At 44.1% G+C, this 17,830-nt stretch overlaps 1 protein-coding gene across 3 annotated transcripts in view; it reads left to right on the top strand.

Moving 5' to 3' along the window:
• The window catches only part of ERICH6B (glutamate rich 6B), a 2,074,788-nt gene that overhangs the window by 1,379,178 nt on the left and 677,780 nt on the right, over positions 1-17,830 (top strand). The gene's annotated exons all lie outside the window — the stretch shown is intronic.

A 17,830-nucleotide genomic window follows, 5' to 3' on the forward strand; every position in this document is an offset into this window, starting at 1 on the left:
TGTCTGTATTCCAGAAATACCACTTGCTGTCATTTTTGATCTATCAATTTCCACCCTATATTGATAGTCGTAATGGATAGTGTACGTAGTGTGCCATACCACAGCTGCACAATTTTTTCAATGCACGAAAGTGTCAAATCTGCCCATTTTACATTTGTGTAGGCTGCTGCTGTGGCTGAGCACCACCTTTCAATCTTCCCAAGAGGACATATTACCTCCACCTCTGAAACACAAGCAAATGTCTCTATGACTTGTCCAGTCTCTCATCCCAATTTTCTGGGTAAAAACTACTCATGCTGTAGCTTGCGCTCAGAGTGTCTTCCTGAAGGGAGATTCCGTTTCAGCGCTATTGCTTGGGTTCCTTTAGAGGAAAGGGACTAATGTTTTTGTCAGGAAAAGGGACATTTCTCCTGATGACATCTCCTGTTCATGCTTGTCTAAGAATTCACAAGCCCCTCAACGTGGCATCTTCCCAAGTGGTACCACATCACCTGATTCACTGAGTGCGTGCCTATGCCCATGTCTCCCAGCATGGGCACGCTTGAGGAGATTTTACTGGCAGAGCAGCTAATAGGGAACATCAGCGTGGACCAAATTAGCACTGTTGAGTGTTTCAGAACTCTGAAGGAGCAAAGGTGGCATTTCCACCAAGGGGGTGAAAAGATGTTACTGACACAAACTTGGAGGATCTATTCCTGGAACTGAAAGTAGTTCCTTTGGATTAATCGGGGAAATCTTAGTTAGGACTTTCTGAACGAAGCCAACTACTCACCAGTGAGAGAGTCTAGATAATTCCATAAGAAACTAGTCTTCAGAGAGGATTCTCTAGTAAAGTTTAAAGGCTCTTTTTCTATCAGTAATATGAGCTAGGATCCACCCCAGCGGTTTGCGCAGGTTACCAAGAGCCTCAGCAGTATCTCGGCAGTAATACCACATGGATACTGCCAACGCAAATAGCGTTACCAATACTTGGTCCAGCGTTATTTGCGCCAGATCACGAGTAGCAGTGCAGCGGTAAGTTCCAATTCCCCATCGGGTCCATTGGACCAATGGGGTTTTTCAACACTACTAGCGCCGGCACGAGTAGCGCTGCGGTAATAGCGCCAAAAATGGGCCAAATGGGCCGATTTTTACCTCCAGCAAAAAACTGTATGTAAGACCCCAAACATTCCACCCAACTCATGATTGGGCCAGTCCTTAAATGCAGCGGTAAGCGTTACTGCTGTATTTAAGGGCTGCTGTCCAACTCCCGATGAGGCCCCAAGTACTGAGGGGACTTTATGAAGCTGGGAGGAACCAGGGAGCGCAGAAAAAGGTTAAAACATTTTCCTAGTTCGTTTTTTCAACAGCTTCTGCAGGCGATTTAAACCTGACAGAGAGAGAAAGGGAGATATATATATATATATATGAATATATATATATATATAGAGAGAGAGAGAGAGAGAGAGAGAGAGAGAGAGAGAAAGAGAGGGAGAGAGAGAGAGAGAGAGAGAGAGAGAGAGAGAGAGAGAGTGCGTGTTTGTGTGTGTTTGTGTGTTTAGATGCAACTAGCATGGACAGATTTTCTTACGGGGCATTACTGGCATTATGGGTAAAGCCAACATATTTGTGTTCTTACGTGGTGATACTGGCATATAATGGTGCAGCCAGCATGAACATGTTTCCTTACAGTGTCCTTACTGGGAATAAGGGCAAAGCCAACATGTGTGTTCTTATGTGGGAATACTGGCACATATTGGTGCAGTTTCATGGGCATGTTTTCATACTGTGGCATTACTGGCACAATGGTCAAAACCAACATACATGTGTTATTACATATTGTAGATGTAGATTTAATATTTCCTATGTTCTTTCTTTTATTGATCACATGATCTTGTCAATGGCATTCTGCATTTATTTCTAGAATTAAAGTTTAAGATAGGGTCTGTAATGTTTCTTTCCTTTCCAGCTAATAAGCAGTTGTTCTGGGGTTGTTCTGGTGGAGGGAACATGTAGCTGGGCAATAAAGCTGTATCTGTCCTAGATAGTAATCCAAAATCATGACAGCATCTCTGCCACCTTGCCTCCTTGACAATTTCATGCCTTAAATCGGATTTTGTGTGCTCTGAGGGATCACCCCCGTCTTGTGAACCACTTTCCCTCGAACACCTCTGATGCCAAAGGACCGGAAGAGGTTGATCCTAGGCGGTGCTTCTTCAAAGCTGCAATGGGAACTAAAAATCTAGGTGCACCAGGGATGTCATTTAGGGGCGGCGACCCCTGGGGTCTCCCTTGCTACCCTTGTGGTCTCCCTTGCTACCCCTAAAAAAACATGTTTTTTCAAATTGAGGCTCCTGGGCTGTGGCCAGCAGCATGTGGCTCTTTGTTCCTGGAGTGCATGGTTTTCAGATAGCTATAGCCGGTAGGATAGCTCAGTGGGTTGAGTGTTTGCTGCTGCAATGTGTGTGATCTACAGGTTGCAGGTTCGACTCCTGGCAAGGTCAACTCAGTCTTTCATCCTCCTGAGGTTGATAAATGAGTACCAAAACAGGTTGGGTGATACTGTATGTATATTGTTGGGAAGGGGACATCCCCCCTGATGGGGCCCTTAGGGGACCCTCACATAGTGGAAACAAGGCAAATCACCACACAAGAATTGACACGCCAGACACAAGGTTGTATTCCCAAAAGCTAGGGTTTATTGCAAAGCAAATAGTCTCAGTTGGCCAACTGGGTCTCACGCCCGCGACGTGTGTCTCCAGACCTCGAGGGACGCAAGAGAGCAAATAACGTACATAAGTTACATACATACAAAATGGACATCCTGCAATCAGTCATGACATGTTCATTACGCCCATTGTACAGTTTCTTTGAACTGGGTCTGATGATTGACAATTTCGACGAATATGACACCTTCAAACATTTATTTTAGCAACAATATTCAACATTGCAAGTCTAGAGACATATTTCATAGTTGAACAGAACACAGTGCTTCTGTTCTTGCAGGCAAGCTGCGTACGGGGGAAGAGTCGCATTCCAGGCCTTGCTATCTCCTATTTGCTATTCGTGTCCTGGGAGACAGCACGCTCTGCTGGGTTTAGGAAAGGGTGGCCGTAAGAAAAGCATAATTCAAGCCTTTAGCTGTTTATTTCTAGCATTTCTACCATATTAACGAGACTGGCTGGCATCAGTGAAATGATTAAATGCCGTGTTGCTCTCCTCCAAGGCTATATGTGGGAGAGGATTGGGCATTCCTCTCTGGGGCTGCCTATGTTATGTTTCAATGAATAACTCCCAGCCTCGCGGCCTTGCTCTTTCTCTTTGAACAACAAAGTAATCAGTGAAGCAGAATAAGCAGAAAAAGCTTTCGGCTAAGCAGTTTTGAACAAAAAGCAATGAGCAAACGTTAGAGAACAAAATGGCGATTCTAGCTACATCAAAATGGCCACACATTGGTCAAACTTATGAGTCTGTATTTCTGACGTTTAGTGCATGAAACGGTTGGTCATCGGCCAATATGATACATTGCCATTGGTCGTGAGAGGTATCTATTTTTCTAGACTGACACCCCGACCAGAAACCCGCTAAGTGCTTTAGATTGAGGCAAGATGCAATCGAAGCACTATGATGGGACAGGGAGGAGGGGGGACGGTGAAGGAACAAACTCCCAATATAAAGGACCCCACTTCAATATAATCAACCCACATAGTTTAGCGTGGGGAGCGAGCAACATTGCTATTTTGCATAGATGTTAGCAATTATAGTTAAGAGACAAGGCCTGAGTGGTGCATGCAGTATTGCATGTATTAGGCCCACATTGCGAGATGAGGGAAATCTCCAGCCATGCCCAAGCTCCCATGAGGACAGCCCACACCCCACAACTGCCAAAACGCCTTTTCATTGTTCTAACAGTGTTGTAAAGATGTGTTTTTATTCCAGAGGAATGTGTCCTACAAGGCTGCGATCAGACGCCGGCATCTGGTGTGCATATTATCTCACACTGGCCAAAGCATGGACCGGCCCATCCTCAGGCAACCACGAGTTATAGCCCATATAACTGACTGAGCCCTAAAACCATTGAATTCCATCGCACCAGGTGACCTTCGACCACCAACCATAAAGTAACAAGTTCTGAATGTTCAAAGAGTACACATTGCACGTCTTTCAACCACAATCGTATGATTTGTATTCCAAGGTGCTGAGAGGAATACACTATAGTTCAAAATGATGGTGGAGACCTTGAAGCCAGATGGCGCGAGAGGAAGTGTGTGAAATGTGTGTGTGGAGGTCAGAGTTCCCCAGAACCTCCTTTTAGCCAGCCATAAAATCTGTCAGGTGCACAGTATAATGACAAAGTAGCATTGTGTTAGGAGTGTAGTTAATTTGTTCTTTGACCTTCGCTATGAGAAGATGATCACTGCAGCACCTACGTGATAGAAGAAGGACGGACTGGGCTGGACTGGGCTGGACTAGGCGCACACCAAACAGCCACGCAGGTTTCTACTGTATATGTTGCGTCATCAATGACAATGTTTACTACTTTTCAGCAGAACATTCTTAGCAGCAGAGATCTTTGCTGTTGCTCTCATCTGTGTGTGAGATTAAAACTTGTTATCCTTACAAGCTGGACTTGGGCCTTTCTTCCCTATCTCTGGTGTGAGGATTCAGGGACTTGCCTTCAATATGTGTTCTATATGTAGCGCTTAAGCGTAAGTGCTATATATTAACACATCATTATCGTTTGGCCTTGGACAGCTGCTTGCATTCACAGTAATTTGGTAATATGGGCCTATATGCACTGATATTAATGATACATATGGTGATCCATTTGTCGTAGTGTACTTAGAAACAATGCTATGTGATGCCATTTCCTGTTTTGTCAAGGTGTGAAAGGTTGTATTCCATCATGTCCTGTGATGTCACTTGAGGGTGGGGCCAAATGACATCACTTCCTGTGATGTCATCAGATGTCGGGTGTCATGTGATGTCACTTCCTCTACTCCTGGCATTTTGGTGGAATGGCATCCCTGAGGTGGACCAGATGGAGTGGGTGGGGTCAGGCATAAATATCAGGCCAGGCAAGGAATGAGAAATAGGTGCCATCAGTAATGGCCCCATAATGGTGCCTTTGAACAGTGGCATATTTATTGTATCTACGCTTGTACTGTAAAACCCGCCCAGGGGTTTAACAGTCAGGCAAGAAAAAATAGGATTTGTTCCTTCTGAGGGTAACTTAGTGGAGTTTTCCAAACCTGTATCCTTTTTTCCCTAGTCTACGCCACAGAAAAGGGGATGTTTCCTTTTGCTGATGGAGCAAATGACGATGAGTGACTTTAGAATGGAAAATGATCAACCAATCAAATTTAATAGAAAATAGGGAAACATAACAAGCCCTGGGTACAAAACAGTCTAAGGAGGTGCTGATACCACTTAAAGCAACACCAGTGCACTTTATGTATGCAATATATATAACAGCCTAATATGCAAATATTTGCAAGATTTGACATGGGAGAATAAGCATAATCAATTACCCCAGTAAATTACTGTTCATGTAACCATGATATCCAATTTGAAGCATGCTTTAAAATAATCTAAAAATAGAAACATCTGTCCAAAACAATGGGGTGCATATTCCAATTGCTATGAGGAGGCATCAGAACGAGAGAATTCCTCTAAAATTAGGAGATTAAAAGATGCGAATAAGAAATTCAAGAGTGAAATGAAAAAGGTCAGAAACAAGGATCAATCAGGGGAAGGAATAGGATGAGCACTCGCCTTTCTATATCCTCAATTGGTAAAAGCTAAGCCAGATGAAGAAACAGCAAAAGACTTACTACAATTCTTTACTGGCACTCGGTCCACTCCTCAACAGAATGAACACATGCAAGACAGAGCTGCCACACCATCAGAGCTCAGACTTCTTAGTTTCCACCCCTGGATGTTCCTAACCACCCGATGTTCGGGCCTGGTGCTATACTTCCTGCAAGTTCCCCAACACAGTTTCCTGGAGAGATGGCTTCCCCAAGTTCTCACAGATCCCTGCTTCATCCTCGTGTGCATCTTCCCTTACAAGGGGAGATACCAATTTCAGGAGATTTGTATCTGTCATTCAAGCTCCATTGAGACAGCCACTGGGGCTTTGGCCGATGGAGAAGAAATCTTGGTGAATGTTTGTGTGCCATTATCCCTCTGAAGACCTCAGCAATCTGGTAAAAGAGTATCCAAGTATCAGGGAGAAGCATCAACCATTTCATTATGTCAGCAGAAGTCGAAGCAAAGACTTATTCAGCAAGGCCAATGACCTAACAATGACCAAGGAATAGGTATGGCAGTGGTACAAGTCAGAAACAGACTATTGGCAGCATTTACCAAGATCTTCCCCAGGAAAAACAGATTGGGGTTAGATTAACAATTGCAAGCAGAACAAAGGCGAATCAGCAGCAGATTATTTGGGCAGACTTAAAATAGTATTCACAGATTTGGGCATTATCAAGCTAGAGGACACTGAAATCCTGCAACCTTGGTTACTTGACTGCAACTTAAGTTCTAACAGCAGCTTAAAATTATCTATATTTTATGGCAGACTAAACCCCACCCTGAGCTAGTTTTTTAAATGTATTTTAATTGTTGTTTTTTCGCAATGAACCTTTAAACAAATACATTGGATTACATATACATTAAAATAAATTGCAGAACAAAATAGTAATACTTATCCATATCATTACAGTATAAATATATCCCAGAAATCATAAAAACCAGGACATTCATAAACATTTGAAAAATGAAAAATACATCAAACCTTAAAAAAGGGATTTAAAAGAGCTAATATTCCATAAAATCCTATAATCCTATACAAAATATGTATTTTCTTAAAGTTAGAAATATTGACCAGAGAATAAAAGATTATTCCATAGACAAAGAACCCAAGAAACCAACCACTGCCGCCACATCAGAAGTTACATGACCCTTAGACATTGTTCCCAAAAGCAATCCATGTCAATAAATGACAGAATTAAAAAACTGATTTAAATATCTAAGACAGAAAAACCTTAGGGAGGAGCACTGCAGAATTAAATGAAACACTGTTTCAGTCTCTATGTTACAAAATCTGCACATTGTATCTTTCAGAGATATTTGCTTATACTTGTGTAAGATTTCCTTGGTCAAAATACAATTCCACCTGAATCTCATAAATAGCCCACAAACTTCTCTTCCAGGATAAACAGCGAGAAACAGGACTAGGACACACACATTTTTGTAATCACCCACCAAGTGGGACAAAGAGACATAACTATGCATTTTTTTCATGCATAGAGACATAACTATGCATTTTTTTCATGCATAGATGACCAGTCCCAGCGTTCGAGACACTCTTTAATAAGATCAGGCCTATTTCTTCCTGATTAGACCCAATATTAGTCAGTAAAATATCATATGAGAACCAGAACTGTGTTATCGATAAACTCGCTTGGAAGGAGGACTGATCTTCTACAGTGGCTTTTAAGTCTTCATATAATGTTCCTGGGAGGGCAGTTAGAATTTTACTAAAGAAATTTACAAACCGCCACATACCACTATATTTCAGTGAATTCAAACCCAGGTCATACCTTATTGCCACCGCAGGTAAAGAGTTGGGTAGTTTCAAAGCTCTCCCCCATAAAGTAGCTTCAATATCTGAAAGCATATTTAAACAACAAAAATCAGTTCAACTCCATATGTAAGCTATGGAACAATCTTACCCTTATAGATTTTCAAAGCAGGCAAGATTGAAAACCGACCATATTTCCCATCAATTTTTACCTACTGATTACACAGCCCGTTACCTTTTCATTTAAGGCTCCCCTGATGTCAGTCTCAGTGATTTTTCTAAAAATTGGGAAACCTAAGTACACAAAATGTGATATCAGATCTAGTATGTCTCCACCACATCTGAAAATAAAATTAGTATTCTTGATGTGCAGTGCATTAAATAGTTTTTTCTCATATTGATCTGTAAGAAATTCTGGGATGCATAAAGATTGAAGGGCGTGATTAACCTCTGAAGCCCAACTGTTATATCAAATAATAAAAAATCATCGACATATGATAACCATTTTAGCTTCTGAATATTCAGTTTAGGTGATGCCAAAGATTACTTTTCCAAAGAATCACCTATGTCTGAGACATATAGGTTACATAGACAGGGAGCAAATAAGTATCCAGTCACGAACCTCGCCAAAAACCCCCTCTGGCAAACCCATTGGCCAGGTGGAGTCAGGACTCGAGCCTCTAGAGCCTGGCATCCTCTTCAAAAGCCCTCATGGGGCCAGTCATGGCGCCTATGGCGCCAGGCTCATACACCATGAACAACAATGTGCTTGGAAACTACTTTATTGTATTGTCAGCCAACATGGAGGCATCCACTTAGCTTGGTTCCTAAGAACCAAGCTATGCGGTCTAGTGTTTTGGGTGTGGCAGGTCTGGAACTACTTTCCCTGGTACTACTTTACCTGGGCTATATAAACCACACCCTGACTGCAGAACATGCTTCGTGTTACTTTGCAGCTTGCAACGTGATGCTCACCGTGTCCAGCTATTCCCTCGAACCTCGGAGAAGCGGACCCTGCAAGGAGACAAAAGGAACATCATTAGCAGCAGCATCTTACCTGCAGTCTTCATCTTTAAACACTCACAGCTACTGAGAACAGCTTCCTCGAATCTGCACGCCTCCTGGACAGAACGACCTGAAAGAGGAAGATAGAGGCAACATTAAAGAAAGCTGTAGAGACATTTACAAATTACTAACTGCTCAAAAGGCTTACCTGGCTGGTCGCCTCTCGGCAGGCACCACTCCGGACATTCCACTTGCGCTGAAGAGCACCGCGACCTACAAGGAAGGAAAACACAGGTTAGCAAAGGCAAGACTCTGCAGCGCTGCGCATAGCGCTTACTTACCGCATCATAGCACTCTTAATGCGCCATCATTTACCAGCGGGGCTCAACCAAGCCAGTTCGCCGCGCTGAAGCTCTGCATACCTAAGGGAGAAAAAAGAGACATTTTAAACAAAGAAAGGCATGCAGGATAGCAACAAAACTAAAGAACAGCAAAAAGACCTACCTGAACAATATCAAACGGGCCGGCGTCAGTTAAGTGACTGGACCGCACTCGCCCATGAAAGACAATGCGCCCTTGCAAAGAAGGCAGGACGGAGAGCACGCCTAATTCTACCACAAGGCAGAAACTTCCCCGCAGACCACATCAGGGCAAAGCTGAGAAGCATACCAGCGAGTAACCCAGCTGGGTGGCGTCCCTGTGGATACCAGGTGAGCGTAACAGAACATGAAGCCTACCATAACAAATCCACCTGGGCGCCATGGAGACATCAGAAATGGACCAATTGGCCCAATTACTAGGAGAGCTTCGTGCTGAGGTTCATTCTGTCTGACAAGAGACTAATGCCCTCCAAAGAGACCTAATAGTGACCAAAGAACGCACTGAAGAGATTAGCAGGCAATAATTGCAATCACAGGCAGGACAGACGCCTCTACCTGGAAGCAATCCAACGATGCCAAACCCCGCCATACCACCCACTCTGGTACAGATCATGTTACCTGGAACAGTGCCCCTGGCACCACCAGAAAGGTTCTCAGGCGACTCACGGAAGTATGCGGCATTCATCAATCAGTGCCACCTTAATTTTCTTTGTAGGCCTGGGGCATTTCCAAACGACCAAGCTCGGGTAGCTTTTGTCTTATCATACCTGAGTGGTAGTGCAGCAGAATGGTCGGTGCCGTTGGTAATCCATGACGATCCTCTATTACATGACTTTGGGGGGTTCCAGAGAGAAATGGAAAAACCTTTTGCTCGCCATACCCAGGAACAAGCAGTAGACAATGAACTCTTGTCCCTCCGACAGGGGAATCAGGACTTGTTAACGTACATTGCTACCTTCAACAGACTGGTTGCCGAAGCTAGGTGGCCAGAAAACAAAAGAACCACGTTATTCCATCGAGGCTTACAAGGCGAATTAAAGGACGTCTTAGCCCAGGTGGTTGATCCACCCAGAGACTGTGCAGAATTCATAAATCTGGTCGTGCAGCTAGACCACTGGTTGCAGGACCAAAAGGCAGACCGGTCTAAGACGGACCCTCGGACCGTGTATGTTCGACCAAGGGAAAACACACCCCGTGTACCTGAAAATGCTGTAGAACCCATGCAGATTGGAGGGATACGGCCTCCATTAACAAAACAAGAGTGGGACAAAAGAAGACAACAACAGCTTTGTTTGTATTGTGGGAAACCAGGACATTTCCTGAAGGACTGTCCAGTAAAACCCCCAAGAAGAACAGTCGGTGCCACAGAGAAGGATGAAGCTAAGGAATCGGGAAACTACCAAGTTCGACAAACGTAGAGGTCAGTTGGTCGAGTGAGAAGAAAGAGTTGCTGACCTCGCACTTTGCAATACCAGTGATCTTAATTAACCACCAACAGTCGTCAATAATGCATGCCGTTGAAGCATACATCGATAGCGGAGCAGTTGGAAATTATATTGATCAAGAACTGGCAGCAGAGATGGGGCTTTCTTTGTGTTCTAAGTCAACTATGGACAAGGTAACCACCGTGGATGGGACAGAAATCGCTTCCGAACCAGTAACCCAGTGCACAGCCATGGTAACCTTGCTGTGTCAGGACGGACATCGGGAGTCTATTTCATTCGATCTCATCAAGGCACCTCAGTTCAGGCTAATACTAGGGATGCCATGGTTGGTTGCTCACAACCCTTTGATAGACTGGCGGGCACGAAAATTAACCTTCCCCGGTGACTGCTCCCCTGCCTGCTATTACCAAGAGGAGAAACCCGACGTCGGTATACCCATGACTCCCGGAGCGACAGTGTCAACCCTAGGAGCAACTAATACCTTGCCAAGTGAATACCATGATTTTCAGGATATTTTCCGAAAGGACCAAGCCAATACATTGCCGCCGCACAGGCCCTATGACTGTCAGATCGACCTTATCCTGGTGCACAAATCCCTTGAGGCAGGATTTACGCTCTCACAGAACCAGAAAACCTTCATTTGAAATCCTATTTAGACCAGTACCTTGCAAACGGATTTATCCGTCCTTCGAAGTCCCCCGCAGCCAGTCCTTTGTTCTTCGTACCCAAAAAGGAAGGAGACTTGAGAACCTGTATTGACTACCGCGTATTGAACCAGATCACTGTGAAGAACCGCTACCCTTTGCCACTTATCCCTGAGATGCTAGACCACTTGGTCCAGATTTATAACAAATTGGACCTTCGAGGAGCGTACCACCTGGTCCGAGTCAGAAAAGGAGATGAATGGAAAACCACCTTCCATACTAAGTACGGCTTGTTTGAATATCAAGTCATGTCCTTCGGGTTATGCAACGCTCCTGCGGCATTCCAATATTTCACGAATGACGTCTTAAGGGAGTTAATTGATGTGTGCGCCTTAGTGTACATAGACGACATCTTAATATACTCAGCCTCGGAACAAGATCATGTCAGGCACGTTCGTTCAGTCCTCACCAAGCTCCGTCAACATCGCTTGTTTGCAAAGCTTGAAAAATGCTTTTTTCACGTCACCAAAGTAGAATTTCTTGGTTTTATCCTTACTCCAGGAGGCATCAGAATGGACGTGCACAAGGTAGATGCCATTCTGAAATGGCCTTCACCGACATCTCTGAAAGGGGTACAAAGCATGCTGGGCTTTGCGAACTTCTACCGCCGGTTCATCCTAGACTTCTCTCAGGTTGTGCACCCAATAACAGTACTATTATGAAAAAACAATAAAAAGTTTGCTTGGACCGAAGAAGCAGAAGAAGCCTTTCAGGAACTTAAACAAAGGTTTACCTCTGCTCCAATCCTGCGACATCCTCATCCAGACCTCCCTTATGTCGTTGAAACTGATGCGTCCAGTCTCGCAATGGGGGCTGTCCTTTCACAGAGAGACCCGGAAACCGGCCAGCTACATCCTGTGGCCTTCTGGTCAAAAAAGTTCTCACCTCTAGAGATTAATTATGCCATCACGGACAAGGAACTCCTGGCTATCAAATCCGCCTTTAAAGCCTGGAGGCAATACTTTCTGGGGGCCAGACACACCATTACAGTCATCACAGACCACCGAAACCTGCAATATCTCAAAACAGCCAAGGCCCAGACCTCGCGCCAATTACGGTGGGCCCTTTTCTACTCCGAATATGATTATGTAATCACATTTCGACCAGGAGTCAGAAACGGAAAGGCGGATGCCTTATCTCGCATGGGCATAGATAAAATAGTATATACAACTCCAGACCCAGTACCTATTATACCTGAAGACAAACTCTTGGGTATCATGACAGCCTTAACACAAGCAGAAATACGAAAAGAATTCCAATGGACAATGAATCCTGATGGCTACCTCGCATGGCAAACTCAAGGAGAACAATATACCATCAAGGACCACCTACCCTTTTTTAGGGATCGCCTGTATGTACCCAAGAAGGAATTACAACAACATATTATTTCAAACTATCATGATTCACTGATTGAAGGGCATCCTGGGATCGCCAAAACCCTAGCTAAGGTGAAAGAGAACTTTTGGTGGCCTACCTGGTGTAAGGACATCATTCAGTATATTCAGTCCTGCGGAGTCTGCGCACAAAGTAAATCACAGAAACAAAAACCATCTGGTCTCCTACAACCATTGGACATTCCTCCAGTTCCATGGCACACTCTTTCCCTTGACTTCATCACTGATCTACCTCCAAGCCAAGGGTTCAACACCATCCTTGTAGTTGTGGACTTATTCTCGAAGATGGCCCATTTTATTCCTCTCAAAGGCCTCCCAGACGCAGCCACTTTAGCAAAAGTGTTCCTGGAGGTCGTGGTTAAGCTACATGGCTTCCCTTTGGTTCTGGTCTCTGATCGAGGCAGCCAGTTTGTTTCAAACTTCTGGAAAAAATGCTGTGCAATGGCGCAGATCGACGTTCGGCTATCTACCAGTCACCATCTCCAAACGGACGGCCAAACCGAGAGAACCAATCAGACACTCGAGCAATATTTACGGTGCATGCTGCACCATGAACAAAGGAATTGTAAAGACCTACTATGGATAGCCGAATATGCATATAATAATTCTTTGCATTCAAGCACGGGACAAACGCCCTTCTATACCCTTCATGGCAGAAATCCACATACCTCTGAACTAGACCTTCCAGCCAGCTTGGAAATGCCAGCAGTAAAGACTCTACACACAACCATTACTCAGGCTTTCAAAAGGGCAAAGGAACACCTTATTCATGCCAAAGAAAAACAAAAGAGATTCGCCGACCAACACCGGAAAAAGACCCCTGATTATCAAGTAGGAGACAACGTTTGGTTAGCCGCTAAATTCATACCCATCAAGGGAACCTGGACCTTTCATCCCAGATTCCTAGGACCCTATACCATTAAGGCAATTATCAACCCAGCAGCCCTGAAACTGGATTTGCCACCTAATCTACACATCCACCCGGTATTCCATGTGTCCCTCCTGAAACCAATGCAACCCGGCACAGGGATTGGGACACCACCTAAGCCCATACTTGTTGACGAGAACCAGAATTCAAAGTCAAAGATATCTTGGATTCTAAATACTCTAGCACCAAGCTATATTATCTCGTTGATTGGAAAGGATTTGGACCACAAGATAGATCTTGGGAGCCCAGTGAGAATTTCCACGCACCACGTCTAATCAGGAAATTCCATCGGAACTTCCCAACCAAACCTGGGCCAGACAGAAGGAACACCATGGGAGGGGCCTTAGGGGGGAGTGCTGTCACGACCCTCGCCCAAAACCCCCTCTGGCAAACCCATTGGCCAGGTGGAGTCAGGACTCGGGCCTCTAGAGCCTGGCATCCTCTTCAAAAGCGCTCATGGGGCCAGTCCTGGCGCCTATAGTGCCAGGCTCATACACCATGAACAACAATGTGCTTGGGAACTACTTTATTGTATTTTCAGCCAACATGGAGGCATCCACATAGCTTGGTTCCTAAGAACCAAGCTATGCGGTCTAGTGTTTTGGGTGTGGCAGGCCTGGAACTACTTTCCCTGGTACTACTTTACCTGGGCTATATAAACCACACCCTGACTGCAGAACATGCTTTGTGTTACTTTGCAGCTTGCAACGTGACGCTCACCGTGACCAGCTATTCCCTCGAACCTCAGAGAAGCAGAACCTGCAAGGAGACAAAAGGAACATCATTAGCAGCAGCATCTTACCTGCAGTCTTCATCTTTAAACACTCACAGCTACTGAGAACAGCTTCCTCGAATCTGCACGCCTCCCGGACAGAACGACCTGAAAGAGGAAGATAGAGGCAACATTAAAGAAAGCTGTAGAGACATTTACAAATTACGAACTGCTCAAAAGGCTTACCTGGCTGGTTGCCTCTCGGCAGGCACCACTCCGGACATTCCACTCGCGCTGAAGAACACCGCGACCTACAAGGAAGGAAAACACAGGTTAGCAAAGGCAAGACTTCGCAGCGCTGTGTATAGCGCTTACTTACCGCATCATAGCGCTCTTAATGCGCCCTCATTTACCAGCGGGGCTCAAACAAGCCAGTTCACCGCGCTGAAGCTCCGCATACCTAAGGGAGAAAAAAGAGACATTTTAAACAAAGAAAGGCATGCAGGATAGCAACAAAACTAAAGAACAGCAATAAGACCTACCTGAACAATATCAAACGGGCCGGCGTCAGTGAAGTAACTGGACCGCACTCGCTCATGAAAGACAACGCGCCCTGCAAAGAAGGCAGGACGGAAAGCACGCCTAATTCTACCACAAGGCAGAACCTTCCCTGCAGACCACATCAAGGCAAAGCTGAGAAGCTTACCAGCGAGTAACCCAGCTGGGTGGCGTCCCTGTGGAGACCAGGTGAGCGTAACACATCCGTGTCTAACACCTGTGAGAATCAGGGTCTCCTTTGATAAACCACCCTGATTGTTCATTCTAACTCTAATATTTGAGTTAGTATATAATGCAATTACTGAGCTCTATAGTCCCCAAGAGAGTCCCCAATTATCTTGTTTTTTTCATTGGAGATTCATATTCACCTTATCAAAAGCTTGTGTCAAGTCAAAAGAGACAACAAGGAATCACCTATTTTGATCTTAACTAAATTCCTTGCCAATCTCAAAAGAGTACCATTAACATACAATGCCTCTTGCGAAACCCCATTTGCCATTTCTGAGGTCTACCTGTTTCCGAAAACCATGCAGATAGATGTTCCACCATGAAAGCCACAAATATTGCATAGTCTGCATCCAAAATCGCTATTTGTCTGTAGTTCTTGGGTTTAGGATAAAATATAAATGGGCGAAACCCTCTTTTTTTGGGGGCCTGACTCTTGAGGGTGGCTGGTAGCAAAATTATAGGGGGTAGAGTCAAAAGCTTCCCTAGCCTAATGCGTAATGGGGGGTCAAGAAACCTTGCAAAAAGAACTGTGTGATTAATAGTTCTGAAGAAAAAGGGTCACCGTGGGGTACATAGAAAACAATGAGGATTTATTTTGACATCTTCTTTGTGCCGTAGCACAATACAAACAACATAGAAACGTGCATGTGTATTCTGCACAGTAGTGGGTTAGTATCTTTGTGACAGTCTAAACAATGTCTTATTACTGCACAGTTAGCATTCTCGTAGTGGTAACATTCTATTAATATATATTGTTCATAATCACGATACATAAAAAACGTTGTCGACACTTTGATGCGTGTTTCTTGTTCGGTAATTGATTGACAGGGGGCAGTGGCTGATGGAAATGGAGCAGCGCTGCACAGTGGGTACCGAACTGTCTTCAGGACATGTAGGTCAAAAGTCAGACTGGATTAAAGGAGGTGCGTCATCCTAAGGTAAGAAGGAAGACTGTGTTTAAAAACGGTGACCTGGTTTGAGTACAAAAATTGTGGAAGTATGCAAGGAACTAAGACCTACCAAGGAGGCGTTTGTTCGACGCGCTGGCTATGGTCTTGGAGTAGTGCAGCTGCTTCTAATGCGGCTACCGGGGCTATCTGCAGAAGTCATAAGCCCAGATCTAAGTAAAAAAGGTTCAATAAATGACTATTAGAGATGGAAATGCTAATTTTAAAACTGTCATTGAGGCTGTGATAAAAACAGGTTGAGGAAGGGGTGAGTCCCATACGTTACCTAGCGTGCTTATTAATTAAACGACACGTTTAGCACAATAAGGCTAATTAATAAGCACGCTAGGTAACGTATGGAACTCACCCCTTCGTCAACCTGTTTTTATCACAGCCTCAATGACAGTTTTAAAATTAGCATTTCCATCTCTAAAAGTCATTTATTGAACCTTTTTTACTTAGATCTGGGTTGGGTTACCGCCAACCTCGTAATGAGGCCTCTTATTTGGCTGCTGCAGCCTGTCCCTGATTTCTATGATTAGCTATCTCACTCAAACACAGAGAGCGATAGCTAATCATAGAAAGTGGACTGGACTTTGGCTTTGAGTAAGTATTCAAGTAAGTATTCGACCAAATAGCTGGTTTTCAGCTGAAATTCAGTAGAATACTTACTCGAAGCCGAAATTTGGTAAAGCCCTAGTTACAACATGAGATAAGTTGTATTTTTGCCCAAGCGCATAACATTTAAGAATAGACTGTAATTCACTTAAGGAAAGTAAACGGGTTGAAATAGCAAATAATCTGAAGAATTTTTCACTTGTTTTGCAGCTTAAACCTCTCTCACTCTTTGCTCTGTTGCTACAGTGCGCTTGTACTGCATTGTATGCACCCAAGTGAAGGATCTCACTGACTTTTATGGTAAAATGTGTGGTTTAAAATACCTGAAAGAGAGCACACAAACATGGTGTCAATGCAGATTTCTTCTAGTAGATTGTTACACTCACACATTTGCTAGGTTCCAGAGAATGCTACACTTCATTTGCTGCCTTTGGATGAGACTCCTTCACCTGTTTGTGAACAGAGCTAAACTGATGAGAGTCTTTACATAATTTAGCAAATTACAAATAAATATTAGCATTGACAGGTTGGATAGCGGAGCGTGTGGGCAGTCCCATTGGTATTCCATATAGTGATTCAAGAGGACTCAACCCTGTCCTTTGATTTGGCATACTGCGCACATATAGAAAAACTAAAGGGAGAGCCTCTGGCCACTTCAATCAAGTCTCTTGACAACGCTTAGGTAGCCTATTCCTGAGCACCCCATTTTAATGTTCTAATGACCCTGATGACTGTGGGTGGTGCGGACACTGGTAATTATTTTGTACATTGAAAGCAGTAAAAACTTCTCATATTATCTGATTTACAAAATGAGGCCCTAGAATACTGTTTAATGTGATGGGCTCTTGGTATAAAGTCTTTAATCTGAACTTTCACAACAGTAATGGTATCAGCTTGCCTGCACAGATACACCTCTACCCAACCAGAGAAGAAGCCTAATAATATGACTAGGACATATTGAAAGTTATTCCAGCGCAATAATTGAAGGAAATCCACCTTGAAGCTCACAAAAGTGTCATAGCAATGAGGGTGTGATCCTGGGTTAGCTGGGACTGTTTTATCGCTACATTGTTCTGGAGGTATATAGCATACCTTCTGCAATAGTCTTGTGCCATAGCAGAAAACCTGTGGGCGAAACAGTGTTTTCACAAAGTCGAAATATTTTCCCACTTTTCCACATGGCATCTTTGGGGCTGCTAATAGACCTTGTTCGTCTCTCCAGAGAGAGTCTTGGCACAGTTTATGCCCTTTGTGTGCCAATAATCGTTTTCACTTGGGGGAGCATGTTCCTGTATTTGTGCCAGTTCTTCGAGGGCCCTAAAAGGAGATGTTTCAGGGACTTTC

This window comes from Ambystoma mexicanum, chromosome 7q, assembly GCF_040938575.1.
Source record: "Ambystoma mexicanum isolate Mex_15411 chromosome 7q, UKY_AmexF1_1, whole genome shotgun sequence".
NCBI classification, from domain to species: domain Eukaryota; kingdom Metazoa; phylum Chordata; class Amphibia; order Caudata; family Ambystomatidae; genus Ambystoma; species Ambystoma mexicanum.